The sequence below is a fragment of the Lactuca virosa genome, chromosome 2, assembly GCF_052849685.1.
Source record: "Lactuca virosa cultivar CGN04683 chromosome 2, Lactuca_virosa_CGN04683_v6, whole genome shotgun sequence".
Taxonomy (NCBI): Eukaryota; Viridiplantae; Streptophyta; class Magnoliopsida; order Asterales; family Asteraceae; genus Lactuca; species Lactuca virosa.
This window is the reverse complement of record NC_136427.1, coordinates 204,417,514-204,441,584: the sequence shown is the minus strand read 5'-3', so window position 1 is coordinate 204,441,584 and position 24,071 is coordinate 204,417,514.

Below are 24,071 nucleotides of genomic sequence, written 5' to 3'. Positions count from 1 at the left end.
CTATGTTGTTATCTATTCCTAAGCAATCTATCACAACTCTTAAGCAGCAGCTCAAAAATTCTGATCACCGAACCATGCGATCGAAATCTATCTTCGCGATCAGAATCAACTTACTCTTCTTTAAGCTTCCTCTCTTTTATTTGATTCTTAAAACATCAACATGTGACCTAGTCACATCATGTATTAAGAATCTCCAAATAGGAACTTAACAGAGTTAGATAGTGGACTTTACCCGAAGTAGAGTTAAACTTTGACTTCTACCATCCTTATGATCTTTTAGGTAAATTTGGCAGCTTCGCAACCAATGCTCCTTCCTTTGGCAATAGAAACATTTGGATTCTTTGGTAATGGTACATGGGACTATCTCAGACTTAGCCTTTCTCTTTACCATTTGGTCAACCGAGTTGACTATGGCCGATCCCTTTCCATTGGGAAGAGAAGGCTTTTCTGGATATCCAATGTTACCATTGTCAAAGTCCATGGAGGTTTGGGAAGTTGATCTTCTAATCAAATTTGCTTTACCAGTCCTCCAAATCATTGCTGATTCAACAGTACCAAGCAAATAGATAAGATCATTAAGGGTCATGTCATAGTCTGTTTCATAGTAGTCCCAAAGGAAACTCACTATGTGACTTAGAAAGTGATTGAACAACCAACTTTCTCAAGACTTTGACGCCAAACTCTCCCGCCTTGTCAATATGTGACTTCATCTCCAAGATGTGAGCACACATAGACCTTGCTTGCCAATAGGGCTTGAGTGACCTTGAACTATTCAAGAACTTGTGGGTTAGGGAGAATAATTGGAGGAGGTGGAGGAAGTGAAGTATGATTTCCATTATCCAACCACGGAACATCATATTCATTAGGAAAGCTTGTTCTAAGGGATTTAGGAAGATCATAGATGTCTAAACCAAACATCTAATATGGGAGATATTCAAGTCAGTTGATTTAACTCCTTAATATAACACCCAATATGAATGATTAAGGCTAGGACCCAACACAATATTTTATAACTTGGAAGAGGGATTCCGTAATCCAAGCAATAAAATATTTGAAGGTAGACGAATGGCGATTCACCAATTTCCACCATGAAAAACGAAATAATTTATTAGGTTTTAATTGGATTTGAAATTCCTAGATCTTTTGACATTCATTGAACTTTTCAATGGCATGTCTCAATCTCGATTGTGCCCTCTCAAGTTTTGTGACTGGGATGCCGAGGATCACAAAACTGTTGGGTTTTGAGCATTCTAACACTCCTAAGTGTACATGCAACCCTAAATACCTTGGATCTATGTTTTCTCTATTATACATACAATTATGAACATCCAAGGTATTATCCTAATCTAGCATACAAAATAATAAATATAACAAGATAGAATACATACCTCTTTGATGTAGAATGTCTTCATAAAGCTTGAGTGCCTAGTGCCCCAAGTGTGACACCTCAAATGGTTCACACAACACCAAATACACTTGGAATAACTTGAGAGAAACTTGAACACTCTTTGAAATCGTCTAGCCCTCACACTCAGACATTAGTGCACGATTTCTTGAGCCATGGGATTCTTTTATATGGTGGCTGTTAGGGTTACACCATGTAACTCATAACTTTACCCATTCCTTATGCTCCATGGATTTTAACCTCCATGGAGTATCCATGGGTCACCCCATGGACTTAGTCCAACATAAGGAATCTTGGATCATAAGCCCACATATATAAGAATGAATGATTTACACAATCAACCCATATATTTAATTAGTCTCCTTTTGATCACTTAATTAATTCCAAATTAATTCTTGATCAATACTAATTAAATAACCTTATTAATATATTAGAACTTATAATATATTAACCAACCTTAAGTGTTATTTCTCTCATTATAGTCTATCCAAATGCATGATGCCATGCAACCCAAATGGACCATGCCGGGTCGGGTCAAGTCTTACCAATTATAGTTATGGACTTAGACATTAATCCAACAGTCTCCCACTTGGATAAGTCTAAAACTATTATTGCGTATGACTTCAGGAACCGATCAGCAATCGTAGCTCTCAAAAGCTTCTGTCGAACTCTGACCTTGTCGATGAACTCTGACCTTTGTCAATGACTTGTCCATTAGATAAGGGATCATATATTCCTCCATTCTAGATATCATATGGACTGAGACATGGATTATCAATCATTCTCTCTGTCCATTTGTTGTTTCCCGATTTCCGATTCATGATGACTGACTGATTGAACAAATCAAATCAGTCCTGGCTTGGCCAAGCACTCACATGTATCATCTTTAAATCATCGAGGGGCCCACATATATCGCTTTTATCCCGAAGGTAAAAGGAATGGATAAACTTCGACTCATATGGCTTGTTCTACTACTTGTTGAATCATACACAAAGGCACGTTTTATAACATCGAGTTACCAATGCGTTTTCATGCAATCAATGTATAACCAACTCATAATAACAACTCATATCTCTAGGTTTTAAGAATATAAGATATTATTGTCTCATGATAACTCGTGATAAAATCCATGAAGTGATTCAAATGAGCGTGGGTTGAATCCAATACTCAGAACTTATGAGCACTCATGAGTGTTGTAGCACCACTTTATCCGCCAACTTGGACCTCTACAAACCAACCCATGACAGTCTTGATTCATATCTACTTCCAACATATGACCGACTGTGGATGGTTTGAATAACTTAATCATCCAGGAAGAGCGACTTAGTTATTCTGGAAGTCAAAACATGCAAAGTGAAACACAAGAATAAATGAATCAAATATGGTATCAAACCCTATGAATATAAATAAACACTTTTATTTATCACCATACTGATTACTCATTATTCATTGTTTCGGTTTTATCAACTTTATACTTGAATTAAAAACACTAGTTGTCCCATGCTCCAAGCATGTACACTATGTTTTTCTTAAACAATAGCTTTGCCATACACCAAGTATGCACTCTATGTTTGTCTATGATCCTTACTTTGTGAAATAAACCAATTGAACATGATTTCAATGATTCTAATTTCACACTCCCAAATCCTTATCGAAAAATGTGAGAATTTCAAATTCCTATCATTTATCGAAATCTGTTTAGATTTTAAACTTATATGCACTGACCCTCCTGTAATGAATATGTACAAAGTCACAAAGTCTTGTCAACAGTCATTATAAGGTATTCCAATGGAGATCAACTCCATGGAAACTAAGTCTCATATTCAAAGTACATTGCTTTGGACATGCTTCTTGCATTAAGTTTTCTAATCTTACATAGATAACTTCCACCTATGGAGACAACTCCATATTCTCATTTTCACTATCACTTCTGAATAAGAGATGCCTCTTTTCAGAATATGTCAATATAGTCCTTCCAAAATTAGCACTATACTTCCAACTGTCCCTGAGCAACCAATCTTTGGTAAACCTCAGATTGTCCTCGACAATTGCTTAATCATTTTAGTCATATTCAATTCTAGACCTTTTCCCTTCTTAATGCCTTTGGGCATTTGGAAAAATTTAGAAATGACAAATATTATAGCACATGCAATCGATCCTGTACCCAAAGCAAATGGTACACGATTCATGATGTCTCACATAAAGACATGATTCTAGACCAGTCTTTTGCTACAATATTTTTATTTGCCATGTTTTCAAAATTTGACTATGAAGAGGGATGCCGTAATCATAATCGAATTTTGAGAACGCAATATATAGAATTTCCTTAAGTTGAACCAATCCAACATGAAATTCATATATATATTCTTGACTAAAGATGATTAAGGTCTCAATCTAAGCCTTTAGAACTGAAATGAAGTATATCCTCTCCCTTAATTATAGCAAAACAACTTTTTCAATTCCTGCAGCCTCACGAATTGAAACTTTTGTTTTCTATAATTAACATTGCTAACTTGCAACACTAACAATAATTATCATGATGATTATTAGCATAACACTTATGCTCCCACTAGCTTTGACATGTACTCAGAAATCAACTGGACTTCTAGAAATCAATACTTTATTAACTTTCTTACCAAAGTTCAGATTTCTGATACGAGATGCTTTGATAAAACTTTATCAAAATCATACACCTTTCCTTAGATAGCATGCATGTGTGTCTAAACAATTTCAGAACTATGAATAGGGATGTCGTAATCATAGTCTCAATTGTTTAGACCTTTTGCCATCTGCTTCAAATCTACTTGGTGGAAGTGTTTCCTCACCATCATTTTCATGAACCGGAGAGAAACCTTATGACCCTTAGATTTTATGGTGTATGTGTTCTTATCCATGTGAATCGTCAAAACCATAGTCACAAGACAAGGATAATGACAAATCCAAACTCATATTGATTAAACTTGTGCAATTTTAAATTCTTGCCATTTGGCAGCTCAGGTGCCTGCCATTGCTTCCAAGTAGTTGTGCAACCAATTGAGAACTCTCAGAACTCCTATGCAAAGCCAACTTGAATAGGCACAAAAATTTCAACACGATAGGTTATAAACCTCAAGTCGTGTGCTAGTGAAGGACTTTAGGTTTTATTCTTGATTAAGTCTTGAAACTTTCAAGAGCTTTAAGACTCCCACTGTCCTCTTGACATATAAGACTCCCTTGTCAAATATTCAAGAGATAGTGCGGATTCTTTCTCAAGACTAACACTTTACACAATTGGCCTAAGTTGGTCTCTGTTTTATCCAAAACATCACAACTTACCAATTTCAAATGTACAAGAGTAGATAACCTTTTACTCTTACATTTGACTAGTGTTAACAAACCCTCTTTAAGATATGTCACTCAAGTTACAATCTTGGAGTATGACTCTAAGAATTGTTTTGGAACGAAGTATGACTCATCTTTTTGATTTAACCATTTCAACAATTCATGACTCCTCTTCTTAGTCATAAGAATGCACTAAGATGACTTTAGAGGACCAATTGTGATATGGTATCTTAACCATTAAGATGATCATAAACATGATACTAAAGTACTCTCCCATCTTTTCAGATTTGAGAAACTTTTATCTTTCTGCCATACTTTGATTCTTCTTATTCGTTCTGTCTCACATTGAAACTTTTCCAATGCTACAGACTTATACTTAAACTTATAAGTATAACCATATTTACTGAACTTAAGTAAATCATGACGAATAGTCTTCTTGATCTTTTGTGGTGGACTTGACCAGTGCACAAGAATGTGTACTCGATCCCTTAGTCCTTTCCTTATTCACATAAGGAATTAGTCTTAATTTTCCAAGCTGAAAGTTCTCATTCATCATACTATACAACTTGCATGATTCCAAGTTTCGGTCCAATTGAACCTTGGGTGATGAGAATCTTTCCTTATTTGGTAATATTATACACTACCACAACCGAAAGAATCAAATCCATTTTTCCAATATTGCTATCAATGGAATCTTATAAGCAACAACTTTTCACAAATGCCATTGTAAGGATACTTAAAATAAATAAAATCAAAACCTTTTTCTTTTATTTTAAAACTTTGCGGAAAAACTTATCCTTACAATCCATATGAAAGCCTTGTTGTTATCTATTCCTAAGCAATATAAATATCATAACTCTTAAGTAATAGCCCAAAATTCTGATCACCGAACCATGCGATTAAAATCCATCTTCGCGATCAGAATCAGCATGTACTTAATAGAGTTAGACAATGGACTTTACCTGAAGTAGAGCCAAACTTATTGACTTTAACATCCTTAGGTAAATTTGGCAGCTTCGTAACCAATGCCCCTTCCTTTGGCAATAGTTACCTATGGACCCTTGATAATGGGACTATCTCAGACTGCGCCTCTCTCTTTACCATTGGGTCAACTGAGTTGACTATGGCCGATCCCTTTCCATTGGGAAGAGAGAGCTTTACTGGATATCCAATGTCATCATTGTCAATGTCCATAGCGTTTTAGGAAGTTGATCTTAGCAAATAGATAAGATCATTAAGGGTCTTGTCTTAGTCTGTTTCATAGGATTCCCAAAAGAACTCACTATGTGACTTAGAAAGTAGTTGAGCCACCAACTTTCTCAAGACTTTGACACCCAACTCTCCCGGCTTGTCAATATGTGACTACATCTCCAAGATGTGATCACACCTAGACCTTGCCTTGCCAATAGGGCTTGAGTGACCTTAAACTTTTTAGGAACTTGTGGGTTAGGGAGAATAATTGGAGGAGGTGAAAGAAGTATGATATCCATGGGACATCATCTTCATTTAGGAAAGCTTGTTTCAAGAGATTTGGGAAGATCATAAATGTCTAGACCAGACATCTTTTTGGGAGATATTCAAGATAGTTGATTTAAAGTCCTTAATATGACACCCAATATGAAATATTAAGGCTAGGACCCAACAACCTATTTTATAACTTAGAAGAGGGATGCCGTAATCCAAGCTATAAAATATTTGAAGGTAGGTGAATGACGATTCACCAATTTCCACCATGAAAAACGAAATAATTTATTAGGTTTTAATTGGATTTGAAAGTCCTAGATCTTTGAGATTCATTGAACTGTTCAAAGGCATGTTTCAATCTCGAGTGTGCCCTTCAGGTTTTGTGACTGGGATGCCGAGGATCACAAAACAAGGTGTGAATAACCATGCAAATATACTTGGTACCCTTAATATTTACCCCTTAATCAGTGTGCCGGTTAACCACACACGCTCCACCGATACTATGATAAATATTAAGTTACCCTTTGCCTACCTTGTTAAGTCCAGGTTAGTGTGCCGGTTAACCACACACGCTCCACTAACGACTTAAGCAAAGTGCAAAGTGTAATTTCATGGGTTAGCACCAAATTCACATTTTCCTAAGTAACTAAGATTGGGTATTAATAAGAGTTTAGTTACTTAGTATTTATCATTAATACTTTTAATGAAAGGAGAATTATAGTCCTTGTCCTACCCGTTCGGCTAACGACCCTCCACCAGTCAAGGAAGCGGTGGGTGAGAGTGGACACCCATTAAACTGCCATTTTATAGGCAGTAACCTTATACCCCCCTTATAAACCGGCTTCGTGAATGAGGCCTACTAACGGTAAGACTGACTTTACTCTTATACATATATATAAATATTATTAACTTATAATATTATAAAGTATAAGGGTTGAATTTTAACTTTTAAAATCCTAAGGGCTAACTTGGAATTAAAGTATTCATAAGTGAAAACTTTTCAAATTCCAAAACTTGAGGGCAAGTTTTGAAACTATTCAAAACTAATTAATTCCATAACTTATGAGTTTAAAGTAGTTTTAATTAAAAAAAAAAAACTCTTCAAGTTCCATAACTTGAGGACAAGTTATGGAAGACTTTAAACTAATTAATAAAAAAAAATAACTTTTTTTTATTATAACTTATGGAACTAATTAAGGTTACATTTTTTTTTTAATTTAATGAAGAGACTCTTGAACCTCCATAACTTGAGGACAAGTTATGGAGTCATAAAACCATTTAATTAGAACTAGACTCTTCATTTTGTAACCTTTGCCAACTTTTATGAGTTTTATGATTCTTAAATGTGACTTTTCATATAACTTGAGGACAAGTTACAAAAACACACTTTGGAATCAACTCTTAGATTAAAATGGATTGAAAACAACTATTTCACACAACTTTTCTATTAATCTAAGAACCTCATAAGAACAAGATAATTCAAATCATCAATCTTCAAGAAATTAGCATGAACATACAAACTAATACAAATCTTGAAATTATGACAATTATCTTAGAAATTAGATTAGCATGAACATTACCACATCAAAAACAAGTTTATAAGTCCAAAAACATCTTAGGGTAATGTTCCTAGTCCAATTCCAGCCAAAACAATCGAATATATGCATCCAACTCGATTTTTCAGCTACTTTTGCAAGTATAACAAGAAAACAAGCCTAGGCTCTGATACCACTGTTGGGTTATGAGCAGTCTAACACTCCTAAGTGTACATGCAACCCTAAATACCTTGGATCTATGTTTTCTCTATTATACATACAATTATGAACATCCAAGGTATTATCCTAATCTAGCATACAAAATAATAAATATAACAAGATAGAATACATACCTCTTTGATGTAGAATGTCTTCATGAAGCTTGAGTGCCTAGTGCCCCAAGTGTGACACCTCAAATGGTTCACACAACACCAAATACACTTGGAATAACTTGAGAGAAACTTGAACACTCCTTGAAATCGTCTAGCCCTCACACTCACACATTAGTGCACGATTTCTTGAGCCATAGGATTCTTTTATATGGTGGCTATTAGGGTTACACCATGTAACTCATAACTTTACCCATTCCTTATGCTCCATGGATTTTAACCTCCATGGAGTATCCATGGGTCACCCCATGGACTTAGTCCAACATAAGGAATCTTGGATCACAAGCCCACATATATAAGAATGAATGATTTACACAATCAACCCATATATTTAATTAGTCTCCTTTTGATCACTTAATTAATTCCAAATTAATTCTTGATCAATACTAATTAAATAACCTTATTAATATATTAGAACTTATAATATATTAACCAACCTTAAGTGTTATTTCTCTCATTATAGTCTATCCAAATGCATGATGCCATGCAACCCAAATGGACCATGCCGGGTCGGGTCAAGTCTTACCAATTATAGTTATGGACTTAGACATTAATCCAACAAAAACAAGGTGTGAATAACCATGCAAATATACTTGGTACCCTTAATATTTATCACTTAATCGATGTGCCGGTTAACCACATGCGCTCCACCAATCCTATGATAAATATTAAGTTACCCTTTGCCTACCTTGTTAAATCCAGGTTAGTGTGCCGGTTAACCACACACACTCCACTAATGATTTAAGCAAAGTGCAAAGTGTAATTTCATGGGTTAGCACCAAATTCACATTTTCCTAAAGTAACTAAGATTGAGAATTTATAAAAGGTTTAGTTACTTTATATTTATCATTATACTTATAATGAAGGGAGAATTATAGTCCTTGTCCTACCCGTTCGGCTAACGACCCTCCACCAGTCAAGGAAGCGGTGGGTGAGAGTGGACACCCATTAAACTGCCATTTTATAGATAACAACCTTATACCCCCTTATAGACCGGCTTCGTGAATGAGGCCTACTAACGGTAAGACTGGCTTGCTTGCACTTTCCTTTGTCATCACTAAATCATCGAGGGGCCCACTTATATCGCTTTTATCCCACCTTAGGTAAAAGGAATGGATAAACTTTGACTCAAATGCTTGCTTGCACCTACTAATCGAATCACACACAACAATAAGTTTTATAACACCAAGTTACTGGTGTGTTTACTTATCATCAATGTGCAACCGACCAGCAAATAACAACTCACACGTCTCGGTTTCAAGAATATACAATGTTATCGTCTCACCAATCACTCGTGATAAAACTATGAAGTGATTCAAGTGAGCGTGGGTTTAATCCAATACTTTAATCTTATCAAAACACTCATGAACTCTGCAGCAAACTTGTGCTATGTCTAAACACTTTAGACAATCTACAGACAGATTCATGACAGTCTTCCTTCATACCTACTTCCAACGTATGACCGACTGTGGAGGTTCGAATAACCTAGTTATTCTGGAAGTCAAAACATGAAAAATGAAACGCAATAATAATATTAATCCTATATGGTCCCAAAACTTTTGAGCGTAAATAAAAACACTTTTATTTAAACACCATATTGACTACTCATTATTCATTGCTTACTGTTTCAGAAAATCAACTTATTACTCGAATTATAACCACAATTGTCCCATGTTCCAAGCATACACACTTTGGTTTCCTATGGTCCATACTTTGTGAAATAGATCAATTGAAAACTTTTCCAATGAAACTCATTTCACAATCCCCAATCCTTATTATTAGTATAAGAATACCAAAATCTTGCCACTTTTAGAATATGTCAGATTCTAACATTTTATGCAATGATTCTTTCGTAATGTCATAGCACAAAAGTCACCAAGACCCGGCTAATGAAATTACAAGGTATTCTATCGGAAATTGTTACAAGACAATTCCATAGACGTGAAGTCTCACATTCAAAGTACATTCCTTTGAACATGCTTCTCGCATAAAAGTTTCTGATCTAGACATATTTCTTAATATCCAACTCCCATTAATGGAAACATTTCTATATTTTCCATATGACAACTCATTCTTAATAGAATCTTATCTATTCATAATAATGTCAATATAGTCCATCCAGTACTATACTTCCAACTACTCACAAGCGACAAATCCTCAGTGAACCCCAGATCGTCCTTTGATAGTTGTTTAATTATTTTAGTCAAAACCAGTTCTAGTCCCTTTTCCCTCTTAATGCCCTAGGCATTTGGAAAATTTTAGAATGGTCAAATATTATAGCATATGCAATCGATCCTATACCCGAAGCGTATTGGACACGATGCATAATGTCTCACATAAAGACATGATACTTCATCATCCTTCTGCCATAATATTTTATGTGCCCTGTTCCCACAATTCGAACTATGAAGAGGGATGCCGTAATCATAATCGAATTTTGAGAATGTACTATGTATCCTTGACTAAATTTATTAACATTTCTCGATCTAAGCTTTAGAATTTTGAAACGAAGTATAATATTCTCTCCCTTAATTATAGCAAAACAATTTTTCAACCCTTGCAACTTTGCAAAATGAATCTTTGTTTTCTATAATTAATATTGCTAACTTGCAATACTTACCATAATAATCATGCTCCCACTAACATGACGATTATTTTCTTACCAGCATAACACTTATGCTCCTACTAGCTTTGACATGTATTCAGAAAACAATTGAACTTCTAGAAAACAATGCTTATTGAATTCCTTAAGTTCATATTTCTAATACCTAATGCTTTGATAAGCCTTTATCTAAGCTTTTTAAGCTCATACACCTTTGCCTTATATAGCTCACATGTGTGTCTAAACAATTCAGAATTTATGTTACTAAGTCCCAAATGTTCAGATCAATTTCCAAATCTCACAATTCGAACTATGAAAAGGGATGCCGTAATCATAATCGAATTTGAGAATACAATTTTCACAATTGCTATCTTCTTAAAATCTCTCTTAGTGAAAGCATTTCCTCACAATCATTTTCATGAAGGAGGAAAACCTTATGACACTTAGATTTTATGATGTATGTGTTCCTATCCATGTGAATTTGTCAAAACGAAAGTTTGCGACAAATCCAAAACCATATGGACTGAACTTGTTCAATCTTGATTTCTTGCCTCATGGTAACATGAATGCCCACCATGTCTTCCAAGCAACTCATCCTTTCATATCAATGTACTTTCCATTGATCAAGGTGCTTTGTATTTATGCATTCAAATGAGAACTTATAGAACTCACACGCATAATTAAATCAATTGGAATGGCACAGAAAAAGAGTATGTCATCCACGATAGGCTTTAAACCTCAAGTCGTGTGCTAGTGATGATCAACTAGGTTTACTCTTGATTTGTTCTTGAAACTTTTCAAGACCATTAAGACTCCCACTGACTCCTTGACATATAAGATTCTCTTGTCAAGAAACATTTCTTGACAAACAAATATTCAAGAGTTAGTGTAGCCTTTTGTCAAGTTTAACACTTTACACAATCGGTCCTGGTTGGTCTTTGTCTTATCCAAGACATCACAACTTACCAATTTCAAATGTGCAAGAATAAGAAAACTTTTCAAATTCCACATTTGTCGAGTGTTATAAACCTACTTAAGACTTGTCACTCATGTCAGAATCTTGACTCTAAGACTTGATATTGGAACGAAGTATGATTGACTTCTTGATTTAACCATTTCTACAATTCTCGATTCCTCTTCTTATACATGAAATTGCACTAAGACTCACTTAGAGGATCAATTGAGATATGGTTCTTAATCATTAAGACTTATCATAAAACACAATAAAAGGTACTCTCCCTTCTTCTTAGAATAGAGAAACTTTTATCTTTCTGCCTACTTGATTCTTCTTATTCGTTCTGCTATTGATTGAAACTCTTTCAATCAACTCAGAATTATACTTAATCTTATAAGTATAATCATATTTACTAACCTTTAGTAAATCATGACGAATATCTTTATCACTCTTGTGGTGGACTTGATCAACGCACAACCTAGTGTACTCGATCTCCTGGTCCTTCTCTTGACACTTTGCCAAAGAATTAGTCTAATTTCCAAAATATGAAGTTTCTCATTCATCACGCAACCAAGTTGTATGATTCCAAGTTTCTGTCCAATTGAAACTTGGGCGATGAGAATCTTCCTTTATTTGGCAAATCCTCGACATTTCACAAATAACATAATCAAGAATCACATCCAATTCAACATTGCTAAAATTAGAAATACATAAACATCCATTTTCACATATGCCATTGCAAGGATAAATAAATAGGACGAAATCAAAATTCATTTTATTGCGGAAAAACTTGTCCTTACAATGCAATTCAAATGAAAACTATGCTATATCAATTTCTAAGCAATCTATTCTAACTCTAAAGTAGTAGCTCAAAAATCCGATCTTCAAGCAATGCGATCGAAATCCATTTCTTCACGATCAGATTCAACTTACTTCTTCCCTTAAGCTTCCTCTCTTTTCTTCGATCCTACAAAACATCAAAATGTAATCTTATCACATCATGTATTGAAAATCAAAGAATAGGAACTTATAGAGTTAGTTATTGGATATTACCTGAAGTAGAGCCATACGTCTTGACTCTCCCATCTCTTAGATCTCTCAGGTAGACAGGGCAGCTTCGTCTCCAATGCCCCTTCTCTTGGCAGTAGAAGCAGATGGACTCTTTTGGAATGGCACAAGGAACTATCTCAGAATTTACCTTTTCTGGATTTCCAATGTCACTATTTTCAATGTCCATTGAAGTTTGGGAGTTTGATTTGCCAGACAAATTTGCTCGATCAGCACGCCAAATCATTTCTGATTCAGCAGCTATAAGCAAATAGGTCAAATCAATGAGGGTCACGTCATGGTCCATCATATAGTACTCTCTAACGAACTCACTATATGATTCAGGAAGTGACTGAAGAACCCAGTCAACAGCCAACATTTCTGAGATATCGACACCCATCATCCTTAACCTATCAATGTGTGACTTCATCTCTAAGATGTGTGCACACACAGGTTTCCCATCTTCGTGTTTACTTGCCAATAGGGCTTGAGTGAGCTTGAACTTTTCAAGCCTTTGAACTTGTGGGTTAGGGAGAATAATTGGAGGAGGTGGAGGAAGTGAAGCATGACTCTCATTTCCTTGATCGTATCGTGGAACGTCATCTTCATTTGGAAAGCTTGTTCCAAGGGACTTAGGAAGACCATTGTAAGATTTAGACATCTACAAAACGGGAGAAAATTCAAGTTAGTTGATAAGAATCCTTGATGTAACACCCAAATGAAACATCAAGGCTAGGATCCAACACAACATTCTACAACCTAGAAGAGGGATGTCGTAATCTAGTTGCAGAATATTTGAAGGTAGGTAAATGACGATTTACCAATTCCCACCATGAAAAACGAAAAAGAAATTTAAGTTTTAAATGAATTGAAACTCCTAGATCTTTTGAGATTCATTGAACTTTTCAATGGCATGTTTAATCTCGATTATGCCCTTCTATTTGTGACTGGGATGCCGAGGATCACAAACAAGGTGTGAATAACCATACGAATCACGTGGTGCACCCAATTGCTACTATCACCTAATCAATGTGCCGGTTGGCCACACACGCTCCATTGATCTATGATAAACATCGAGCCACCCATCGCCACCAATGTCAATCCCAAATTAGTGTGCCGGTTAACCACACACGCTCCACTAACGTTTAACAAGGGTACGAAGTGTAATTCCATGGATTAGCATACAAATTCACATTTTGCCCTAAAGTAACTAGAATTTGGGAATTTGTAAAAGCATGTAGTTACTTTGTACTTCATTATACTTATAGTGGAGGGTTTCGTCCTATCCTACCCGTTCGGCTAACGACCCTCCACTAGTCAAGAGTGCGGTGGGTAAGAGTGGATACCCATTCAATCGCCATTTTATAGGCAATTTCCTTAAACACCCCTTATAGACCAGCTTCGTGAATGAGGCCTACTAACGGTAAGACTGACTGTTTACTTATACATATATAATATTAGACTTTTAATGTCATATATATAGTATAGGGTGTATTTTACACTTTTAAAATACTAGGTGGTTTTATTAACTTTCTCTTTTAATTAAACTTTTAATTAACTTAACAAAACCGTAAGGGTGTAATTTGAACTTTTTCAAAATACGAGGGTTTTAGAATTTAACATTTCAAAATTAAACTTTTAATCAACTTTTAAATTCCAAAACTTTAGGGCAAGTTTTGAACTTTTCAAAACAATTAGGTTTAAAAAATTTTCGAAAAATTAAAACCTTTTAATCTTAAATATTAAAATTTGATTTAATAATTATCCAAAATTAACCAATTAATTTGAATTATTAAATCTTGGAGGATATCTATTAAATTAAACAATTAATTTAACCTAATCCCTTAAATCCCCTAAGATTTGAAAATTTATGGAATGAGATAATCCATAAGATCTTTAATTATCTATTTAAGGAATCAAGGATAATTACAAGACATGGCATTATCCAAATCCCTAAAATTTGGGAATCCTATCTAGGGGACAAGGCAAATTTCGAAATTCTAGGGTTAGACAACCCTAAAATCGAAATCTTGGTGCCAAAGGAAAGGGTTTAGGAAACCCTACCAAAATTTCGAAATCTAGGGTTTAGAAACCCTAATTTCGAAAATCAAGCCTCCAGGGTTTATGAGCCATAAACCCTAATTGTCATATTCATACATTTGTATCAAATCTAATTGAAAACAAAAACCTAAGGCTCTGATACCACTGATAGGTTTTATACAAACAATCCTATGTGTGCATGCAACCCTAATTGGATCTATGTTTTCACTATTAGACATACAACTTTATGAACACAAAAAGAAACCTGGAATTCTCCTCTAATTATCGAAATCTACATAGGAGAATAGAATACATACCTTTTGTTGTTATATAGCAATAACAACTAGTTCCTTGAATTTCCTTAGCTCTTGAAAGCAAGTACCACAAGTGTAGTACCTCTAATGGCTCACAAACACACTAGGTGAAAGGATGAATATGGGAGAGAGAGGAAAGAAGGGTATCTTGCCCTAAAATTCGTCCCTTTTAGGGTTTCCCAAGGCTTGATCGAATTCTAGTGCCTTAGGGTGCTATTTATACTTGAGGCTAGCTAGGGTTTCAAGGTGGAAACCCTAATCCCTTAGCTTAGGGCCTAAGCAAGTCCATGGACTCCTTTCCTTAAGCCCTTGGACGAAAACTCCTAGATCCTTCTAGGATTTTCGTTCAAGCCTTAATAAAGGTGATCCAATAGCCCAAAGTCTCAACTATCAAATAATTACAAAACAGCCCCTGTACTTTTAATTAATTCCTTTAATCCCAAAATTAATTCCTAATTAATTTCTGATTAAATACTAATTAATAATATGATTCCAAATTAATATATTATTCATATAATATAATAAATAAATCATATATATGCCCTAATCAACCTCTCTCCTCAACTGTCATCCTGTCTAGTCACCCGTGTGAAGGCAACCCAAAAGGACCATGCTCACAATCGGGTCAAGTACATACCAAAATAGTTATGGACTTAGACACTAATCCAACATGAAGAACGTTGGAAAGGTCTCTAGTCATATGAAGTATGGTTATACGACTCACATTATGTATAAATCACCCTTAGTTTACAACCTGGCACTCTTCAATGGTTTTATTTATACTAAATAGAACTAAAATACGATATGCATACTGGCTAAAGCCTGGGTTTTCAAATAGAACTGAATATGCAATGGTTTCACATACAATAATACTTATACTTCATGATTAGTTTTAGCTAGTCACATGAGGTAGTATTTTCGCATATCACTACAGTTTTCAGTAACGAACATTCATGGTTTTATACGGAATCGATAACGCTACATTTTCACCTAAAGAAAATATCGGATTTTCTTGAAATTATACAAACATTTCTGCTAGCTCATTAACAAGTTTTCATTACAAACTACTGCTTATGAACTCACCAGCTTTATGCTGATATTTTTCAAACTGCTTGTATTCTCAGGAAATCAGTAGACAGGTACCTGCTGGATTTTTGAGGGGTTGAAACAATAAGAGTTTATGTTTATATTTATGATGTAATCCAAACAAGTTTCAGACGATTTCCAAATTGATGTAAACATTTTTATTTAAGTATTCAATGTAATGGTTGCGTTTCTATGGTTGCTATGGTTGCTATTATACATTGGTTGTGATGCCATACATGACGTCCTCCACCCCAGAACGTTTCCGCCATTCTGGTTTTGGGGTGTGACAGATTGGTATCAGAGCCCTTGTTTATAGGGAACTAGTATACCGAACCTTACATGGTATACAACTATAAACACTAAAGGGTCCTAAGTGCTCTACACTAAAAATATACTTTCAAAAATATAAGTATTTTTATAAAAAGTATACGAGCATGCATACCTAATAGAATTCGTGTCATTAGTGGAACAACGCAAAAAGTATTTGGATGTTGGGTCGCTGCGGTCAAACCTGGGCAGTTATGTAATCATGTTTCGGGTGAATATAGTCTGATCAACTATATTCAGTCAAAACATGACCAACATGTGCTCGAGAGTGACGGTGGTGTTACAACAAGCCTAAAACTTACCAAAAACTTTCATCATAAAATACTGTAGGAGTATTTTGCTAGAGCCAAATTCAATGAAGAGATTCATTCTTAGTGTTTCTACCTATCTATTTCGTAGCGATAACCTTCTTGCATTAGTAACCTTTCTGTGCTTATCGCTTGGTAGAATGCTTTTATTATCAGGATGAGATATATCTTGTTTCATATATCTTGAGGACTTACCATCCTCTTCTTCCTGATTGTTTCTAGAAGAAGATGCCTCCTCGCCCAAGACCCAATTGAAGGAACGACACTCCACCGCCACCACCACCACCCCAGTTCGACCCCGTCATGTTCCAGGCAGCAGTTACAGCCGCTGTAACCGCAGCAATGGCACAAGTGAACTCTGGTGGAGCTGGAGGTGGAACCGATCCCTAATGGCAAGACGGAAGTCAGGGGCATCAAAATGAGTGTTCCTACAAGGACTTCATGACCGCGAAACCCAAGTCCTTCGACGGAAACAGAGGAGTCATCACGCTGACTCGATGGTTCAAGAAGATCGAATCCATCTTCGAAATTTGCGCCTGTTCCGAAGCAAACAAGGTGAAGTTCGCCGCCTGCACCTTCACCGACAGAGCCTTGACTTGGTGGAATGGTCGAGTCAAAACCCTAACCCTGCCAGTGGCTAACGCCATGGGTTGGGAAAGACTGAAGGAACTCATGCTGGCTGAATACTGCCCGAGGGGCGACGTGCAAAAGTTGGAACACGAACTTTGGAACTTGAAGATGAAGGGTTCTGACATTGCTGCCTACACTGCTAGATTCTGTGATCTGGCGCTTCTCTGTCCGGGAATGGTCACCCCAGAAAGCAAGAAAATCGAGAGGTACATCTGGGGACTGACGCAACCAACCAAAGGAAATGTCTTGGCTTCTAGACCGACTACATTTGAGAGCGCCAAGGTTCTGGCGCAGGTTCTGATCAATAATGGGGTTGACCTAGATGAGGTAACAGCTGTTTCCGAGCCACAGAAGGAAAATGGTAGGAAGAAGAAGAAATCATGGAACAAGCGGAAGGGTCAGTCTTCGCAGGAGCCCTCCAAGAAACAACAAACAGTGGCAGTTCATGATGTTACTGCTCCTGCTGCTGCCCCAGCTACTGTTCCAACCACCCAAGCTCCTACCGGTATTTATACTGGGAAACTACCTTTGTGCAACAAGTGTAACTTCCATCATCACGGACTCTGCCGTGAGTTGAGTTGCAACAGCTGTGGGAAGAAGGGTCACACAACTCGATACTGCAAGGTGCCAGCCCAACCAACTAACCAGACTGCGGGAGCAGGTGCTGGTCAAGCTTATTATGGATGTGGAGAGGTTGGGCACTTCAGGAGAAACTGCCCCAAGGAAACAACTGGTGGCAATACAAGAAGAGTTTTGGCGATGGGCCAGGATGAAGCGGTCGCTGATCCTACCGTTGTTACGGGTACGTTCCTCCTTGACAACTCTTATGCATGCATTCTTTTCGATTCTGGTGCGGAGAGGAGTTTTGTTAGTCATGCATTCAAGCATCTAATCAAATGTAAATCCCAACCTTTAACCGAAACGTTCACCGTCGAAATGGCTAACGGAAAGAAAGAGAGCGCTAACGACATATTCATAGGATGTACTCTTACCCTAGACAATCACTCCTTTCCCATCAATCTTATGCCGGTATCCATCAAGAGCTTTGATGTCATCATCGGCATGGACTGGTTGAGCTCCAATCGTGCTGATATTCTTTGTTTCGAGTGTTGGGTTATGAGCATTCTAACACTCCTAAGTGTACATGCAACCCTAAATACCTTGGATCTATGTTTTCTCTATTATACATACAATTATGAACATCCAAGGTATTATCCTAATCTAACATACAAAATAATAAATATAACAAGATAGAATACATACCTCTTTGATGTAGAATGTCTTTATGAAGCTTGAGTGCCTAGTGCCCCAAGTGTGACACCTCAAATGGTTCACACAACACCAAATACACTTGGAATAACTTGAGAGAAACTTGAACACTCCTTGAAATCGTCTAGCCCTCACACTCACACATTAGTGCACGATTTCTTGAGCCATGGGATTCTTTTATATGGTGGCTGTTAGGGTTACACCATGTAACTCATAACTTTACCCATTCCTTATGCTCCATGGATTTTAACCTCCATGGAGTATCCATGGGTCACCCCATGGACTTAGTCCAACATAAGGAATCTTGGATCACAAGCCCACATATATAAGAATGAATGATTTACACAATCAACCCATATATTTAATTAGTCTCCTTTTGATCACTTAATTAATTCCAAATTAATTCTTGATCAATACTAATTAAATAACCTTATTAATATATTAGAACTTATAATATATTAACCAACCTTAAGTGTTATTTCTCTTATTATAGTCTATCCAAATGCATAACGCCATGCAACCCAAATGGACCATGCCGGGTCGGGTCAAGTCTTACCAATTATAGTTATGGACTTAGACATTAATCCAACAGTCTCCCACTTAGATAAGTCTAAAACTATTATTGCGTATGACTTCAGGAACCGATCAGCAATCGTAGCTCTCAAAAGATTCTGTCGAACTCTGACCTTGTCGATGAACTCTGACCTTTGTCAATGACTTGTCCATTAGATAAGGGATCATATATTCCTCCATTCTAGATATCATATGGACTGAGACATGGATTATCAATCATTCTCTCTGTCCATTTGTTGTTTCCCGATTTCCGATTCATGATGACTGACTGATTGAACAAATCAAATCAGTCCTGGCTTGGCCAAGCACTCACATGTATCATCTTTAAATCATCGAGGGGCCCAAAGATATCGCTTTTATCCCGAAGGTAAAAGGAATGGATAAACTTCGAATCATATGGCTTGTTCTACTACTTGTTGAATCATACACAAAGGCACGTTTTATAACATCGAGTTACCAATGCGTTTTCGTGCAATCAATGTATAACCAACTCATAGTAACAACTCATATCTCTAGGTTTGAAGAATATAAGATATTATCGTCTCATGATCACTCATGATAAAATCCATGAAGTGATTCAAATGAGCGCGGGTTGAATCCAATACTCAGAACTTATGAGCACTCATGAGTGTTGTAGCACCACTTTGTCCACCAACTTGGACCTCTACAAACCAACCCATGACAGTCTTGATTCATATCTACTTCCAACATATGACCGACTGTGGATGGTTTGAATAACTTAATCATTCAGGAAGAGCGACTTAGTTATTCTGGAAGTCAAAACATGCAAAGTGAAACACAAGAATAAATGAATCAAATATGGTATCAAACCCTATGAATATAAATAAACACTTTTATTTATCACCATACTGATTACTCATTATTCATTGTTTCGGTTTTATCAACTTTATACTTGAATTAAAAACACTAGTTGTCCCATGCTCCAAGCATGTACACTATGTTTTTCTTAAACAATAGCTTTGCCATACACCAAGTATGCACTCTATGTTTGTCTATGATCCTTACTTTGTGAAATAAACCAATTGAACATAATTTCAATGATTCTAATTTCACACTCCCAAATCCTTATCGAAAAATGTGAGAATTTCAAATTCCTATCATTTATCGAAATCTGTTTAGATTTTAAACTTATATGCACTGACCCTCCTGTAATGAATATGTACAAAGTCACAAAGACTTATCAACAGTCATTATAAGGTATTCCAATGGAGATCAACTCCATGGAAACTAAGTCTCATATTCAAAGTACATTGCTTTGGACATGCTTCTTGCATTAAGTTTTCTAATCTTACACAGATAACTTCCACCTATGGAGACAACTCCATATTCTCATTTTGACTATCACTTCTGAATAAGAGATGCCTCTTTTCAGAATATGTCAATATGGTCCTTCCAAAATTAGCATTATACTTCCAACTGTCCCTGAGCAACCAATCTTTGGTAAACCTCAGATTGTCCTCGACAATTGCTTAATCATTTTAGTCATATCCAATTCTAGACCTTTTCCCTTCTTAATGCCTCTGGGCATTTGGAAAAATTTAGAAATGAAAAATATTATAGCACATGCAATCGATCCTGTACCCAAAGCAAATGGTACACGATTCATGATGTCTCACATAAAGACATGATTCTAGACCAGTCTTTTGCTACAATATTTTTATTTGCCATATTTTCAAAATTTGACTATGAAGAGGGATGCCGTAATCATAATCGAATTTTGAGAACGCAATATATAGAATTTCCTTAATTTGAACCAATCCAACATGAAATTCATATATATATTCTTGACTAAAGATGATTAAGGTCTCAATCTAAGCCTTTAGAACTGAAATGAAGTATATCCTCTCCCTTAATTATAGCAAAACAACTTTTTCAATCCCTGCAGCCTCACGAATTGAAACTTTTGTTTTCTATAATTAACATTGCTAACTTGCAACACTAACAATAATTATCATGCTCCCACTAACATGATGATTATTAGCATAACACTTATGCTCCCACTAGCTTTGACATGTACTCAGAAATCAGCTGGACTTCTAGAAATCAATACTTTATTGACTTTCTTACCAAAGTTCAGATTTCTGATACGAGATGCTTTGATAAAACTTTATCAAAATCATACACCTTTCCTTATATAGCATGCATGTGTGTCTAAACAATTTCAGAACTATGAAAAGGGATGCCGTAATCATAGTCTCAATTGTTTAGACCTTTTGCCATCTGCTTCAAATCTACTTGGTGGAAGTGTTTCCTCACCATCATTTTCATGAATCGGAGAGAAACCTTATGACCCTTAGATTTTATGGTGTATGTGTTCTTATCCATGTGAATCGTCAAAACCATAGTCACAAGACAAGGATAATGACAAATCCAAACTCATATGGACTGAACTTATGCAATCTTAACTTCTTGCCACCTGGCAGTACAGGGCTTGCCATTGCTTCCAAGTTGTTATGCAACCAATTGAGAACTTTCAGAACTCCTATGCAAAGCCAACTTTAACTGGAATGGGCACAGAATATGTCAACATGATAGGTTATAAACCTCAAGTCGTGTGCTAGTGAAGAACCTCAGGTTTTATTCTTGATTAGTTCTTGAAATTCTTTTTAGGATCTTTAAGACTCCCACTATCCTCTTGACATATAAGACTATCTTGCCAAATATTCAAGAGATAGTGCGGATTCTTTATCAAGACAAACACTTCACACAATTGGACTTAGTTGGTCTTTGTTTAATCCAAAACATCACAACTTACCAACTTCAAATGTACAAGAGTAGGACACTTTTACTCTTATATTTGACAAGTGTTATAAACCTTTCTTTAAGATATGTCACTCAACTTATAGTCTTGGAGTATGACTCTAAGACTTGTTTTGAAACGAAGTATGACTCATCTTCTTGATTTAACCATTTCAACAATTCATGACTCCTCTTCTTAGTCATAAGAATGCACTAAGATGTCCTTAGAAGACCAATTGTGATGTGGTTCTTTAATCATTAAGATGATCACAAAACATGATACTAAAGTACTCTCCCATCTTTTCAGATTTGAGAAACTTTTATCTGTCTGCCTAATTTGATTCTTCCCATTCGTTCTGCCATACATTGAGACTTTTCCAATGTTTCAGAATTATACTTAAACTTGTAAGTATAACCATATTTACTAAAATTTAGTAAATAATGACGAATAGTCTTAACGAGCTTTGTGGTGGACTTGACCAGTGCACAAGAATGTGTACTCGATCCCTTTAGTCCTTAACTTGACTCACACATCCATGTGAACAAGTCTTAATTTTCCAATGCTTGAAAGTTCTCATTCATCATACTATTCAACTTGCATGATTCCAAGTTTCTATCCAACTGAAGCCTTGGGAATGAGAATCTTTCCTTATTTGGTAAATTATGACACTACCACAAACGAAAGAATCAAGTCCATTTTTTTTTCAAATATTGCTATCAATGGAATCATATAAATAACCATTTTTCACAAATGCCACTTGTAAGGATATTTAAAATAAATATAAAATTAAAAACTTTTATTTTATTTCAAAACTTTGCGGAAAAAACTTATCCTTATAGTGCAAATGCATACGGAAAAACTTGTTGTTATCTATTCCTAAGCAATATATCATAACTCCTAAGTAACAGCTTCAAAATTCTGATGCGATCGAAATCCACCTACGCGATCAGAATCAACATATACTTCCTTTAAGCTTTCTCTCTATTCTTTGATTCTTAAAACATCAACATGTGACCGAGTCACATCATGTAATGAGGATCTTAGAATAGAAACTTAACAGAGTTAGATAATGGGCTCTACCTGAAGTAGAGTCAGACTTATTGACTTTAACATCCTTAAGTAAACTTGGCAGCTTTGCAATCAACGCCCCTTCCTTTGGCAAAATAAACATATGGACCCTTTGGTAATGGGACTGTCTCAGACTTAGCCTTTCTCTTTACCATTTGGTCAACCGGGTTGACTATGGCCAATCCCTTTCCATTGGGAAGAGAATGCTTTTTCTGGATTTCCAGTGTCACCATTGTCACTGTCCATAAAGTTTTTGGGAAGTTGATCTTCTAATCAAATTTGCTTTACTATCGTTCCAAATCATTGTTGATTCAGCAGCACCAAGCAAATAGATATGATCATTAAGGTTCATGTCATAGTCTGTTTCATAGTAGTCCCAATGGAACTCACTATGTGACTTAGAAAGTGATTGAACATCCAACTTTCTCAAGACTTTGACACCCAACTCTCCCGGCTTGTCAATATGTGACTTCATCTCTAAGATGTGATCACACATAGACCTTTCTTGCCATTAGGGCTTGAGTGACCTTGAACTTGTGGGTTAGGGAGAATAATTGGAGGAGGTGGAGGAAGAGAAGTATGACTTCCATGAGCCAAACTCGGGAAGTCATATTCATTAGGAAAGCTTGGTTTGGGAAGATCATTGTTGTCTAAACCAGACATCAACAATGGGTGAAATTCACGTAAAGTTGATTTAAGTCCTTAATATAACACCCAATATGATATATTAAGGCTAGGACCCAACAAACTATTTTATAACTTGGAAGAGGGATGCCGTAATCCAAGCTATAAAATATTTGAAGGTAGGTGAATGACGATTCACCAATTTCCACCAAGATAAACGAAATGTATTATTAGGTTTTAATTGGTTTTGAAACTCCTAGATATTTTGAGATTCATTGAACTTTTCAATGGCATGTTTCAATCTCGAGTGTGCCCTTCAGGTTTTGTGACTGGGATGCCGAGGATCACAAAAC